This window comes from Beta vulgaris, chromosome 3, assembly GCF_026745355.1.
Source record: "Beta vulgaris subsp. vulgaris cultivar EL10 chromosome 3, EL10.2, whole genome shotgun sequence".
Taxonomy (NCBI): Eukaryota; Viridiplantae; Streptophyta; class Magnoliopsida; order Caryophyllales; family Amaranthaceae; genus Beta; species Beta vulgaris.
Window position 1 is genome coordinate 14,394,900 of NC_079204.1, and position 2,674 is coordinate 14,397,573.

The 2,674-nt window shown below is 43.6% G+C and overlaps 1 non-coding gene across 1 annotated transcript; it reads left to right on the forward strand.

Annotated features, from left to right (window-relative positions):
- The first annotated feature begins 2,165 nt into the window (after positions 1 to 2,165).
- LOC125496229 (small nucleolar RNA R71) lies at positions 2,166 to 2,272 on the forward strand. Its single transcript, XR_007272926.2, has one exon. It is a non-coding gene; the product is annotated as a small nucleolar RNA R71 (small nucleolar RNA).
- Positions 2,273 to 2,674: the final 402 nt, after the last annotated feature.

The following is a 2,674-nucleotide window of genomic DNA, read 5'->3' on the forward strand; positions in this document are numbered from 1 at the left end:
TCGGGTTCAAACGACGCTGACCTTGTATACTAGGACGATGATCATCCTCAAGATGGATTTTATGCATGCAAAAGTCAGGGCTTATGCCTTTCAAATCATCAATGTTATATCCAATTGCCTTTTTATGTTGTCGCAAAACAGACAAAAGTTGAGACATTTGACCATCATTTAATGCAGCACTAACAATCACAGGGCAATTTTCAGAATCATCCAGAAAAGCATACCGCAGAGAAGGGGGAAGGGGTTTCAGTTCAGGTTTCTTTACCTCTACCGGTGGAGTAGCACATACTAACCGTTCATCCTCATGAGTGGTAGTACCATCAAGCTCGACACAGGTAAAAGCTGCTTCCCAAGCATCCGCTTCAGTAGTCCGGATAATATCATCACCTGTGGAAGAGGTAAAACAAAGCAAAGCCTCCAGTGGATCCCGCATAAGGGATTGAGGCATGTCATCATTAACCAGCACATCAATGACATCTATTCTGTAACAGGCTTCCTCTAGCATGGGACTTTTCAAAGCATTGGTCAAACTAAAAGTTACCTTATCATCCCCCACAGTCAAAGTTAATTTCCCATTTTTTACATCTATGACAGCTCCAGCAGTATGAAGGAATGGTCTCCCTAAAATGATTGGGATTTGAGTATCCTCTTCCATGTCAAGCACAACAAAATCCACAGGAATGTAAAATTTACCTACCCTCACAGGAACGTCCTCTAAGATACCTAGGGGGTATTTAACAGAACGGTCAGCCATTTGAAGAGTAATGTTGGTACATTTTAAATCTCCCATGTCAAGCTTTTTACAAACAGTCAAGGGCATGACACTAACACTAGCACCTAGATCACATAAGGCTTTGTCAATAAATATGGTGCCAATATTACAAGGGATGGAGAAACTCCCCGGATCTTTCAATTTAGGGGGGGATTGATTTTGTAAAAGAGCACTACATTCTTCAGTAAAGGCAACAGTTTCTACTGCATTAAAGCTCTTTTCCTAGTCAAAATTTCCTTCAAAAATTTAGCATATGCAGGTACTTGAGTAATGAGTTCAGTAAATGGAACAGTTACCTGAAGATTTTTCACTACCTCCATAAACTTACCAAGTTGGTGATCCAGCTTATTCCTTGATAGACGAGTGGGAAATGGAACCTTGATCGCAGGAGTGGTGGAGGGACTTTTTCAGGTACGTCTGCTTCTCTGCATTTGTGTTGGTGGTAGCCTCAGGAGCTGACGAAGTTTCAGTTATGTCTGCATTTTTTTCTGACTCAACCGGACCATCCTTAGGCATTGGGGGACCATCATAATGTGTGCCACTCCTAAGAGTGATGGCGTTGGCAGTGTCCCTTGGTTGCATCGATTGTGAAGGTAAGGCCCCAGGTGGCCTACTAGCAGAAGAACTAGCCAACTGAGCTAGTTGAGTCTCCAACATCTTGTTATGCGTGCCCAAATTTTCCAGTTGAGCTTTTGTGTCAGCTTGAAAAGCATTGAACCCCTTCTGCATCTGGAACATCATATTCTTCAACTCTGTCATGGCTGGGTCAGCAGGAGGAGCAGGCTGTGGAGGTGCTTGATTTCTCTGAAAACCAGGTGGAGCTTGTTGTGAAGGTTGGTATTGTTGACCCTGTTGTTGAGGTGGATATGGTTGTTGAGGTTGAGGGTTCAACACATTAGTACTCCTATATGAGAGGTTGGGATGATGATTTAACCCAGGATTGTAGGTGTTGGAATAGGGGTTGAATTGGTTCCTAGGTTGTGATTGGAAAGCATTGACGGCCTCACAGTTATTTCCCAGCGCAGGACACTCTTGAGAGTTGTGCCCAGATATTCCACAAGCATCACATACATGCACATTATAGTTAGAAGCACTAGCCATCGCATTAACACTCATATGGGAGGAATCATTACCTAACTTCAGGGAGTCAATTTTCTGAGTTAGAGTAGCTAGTTGCCCAGACAGTAGAGAAATGGCTTCAACATCATGTTTACCACCCTTTTTCAAAGAGGAACGAATGGTAGAGGCTTGATTAGATGCTAGCTTCTCCAAAAGTTCATACCCTTCCTCAATTGCTTTATCCATGAAGAACCCACCAGATGCTCCATCAATTACCCGTCGTGTATCTGCATCAACTCTAGTGTAGAAAATCTGACACAAGTACCACTGGTCCAACCCATGATGAGGACATAGACGCTGCAGATCCTTGAACCGCTCCCAAGCTTCATATAGAGATTCACCAGGATCTTGGGTGAAAGTAACTATGGCATGTCTCATATCTGCAGTTTTCTGGTAAGGGTACCACTTGATGAGGAAAATCTTGGAAAGTTCTGGCCAGGTGGTGATGGTGGAAGGCAGCTTGTTATACCAGAACAAACTTTATCGCGCAGAGAGAAACCAAATAGAAGGAGCTTCATCTCATCAGGAGTAACACCAGCTTGCTTCTGAGTAGCACAACACTGTAAAAATCTCTGCAGATGCTGATTTGGGTCTTCAGATGGTAACCCAACGAACTGATTGTTCTGAAGGTTCGAGTAACATTTGTAGCAGCAATAGTGGGCATCCGTACCCCAGTAGGCACGTTATCAGGAGATGGTTGCGCATAATCTCTGAAGGTTCGAGTAACATTCTCACCCATGTTGACAGTAATAGGTGAGGTGGGGTTTTCTTGGTGTGGGGGTG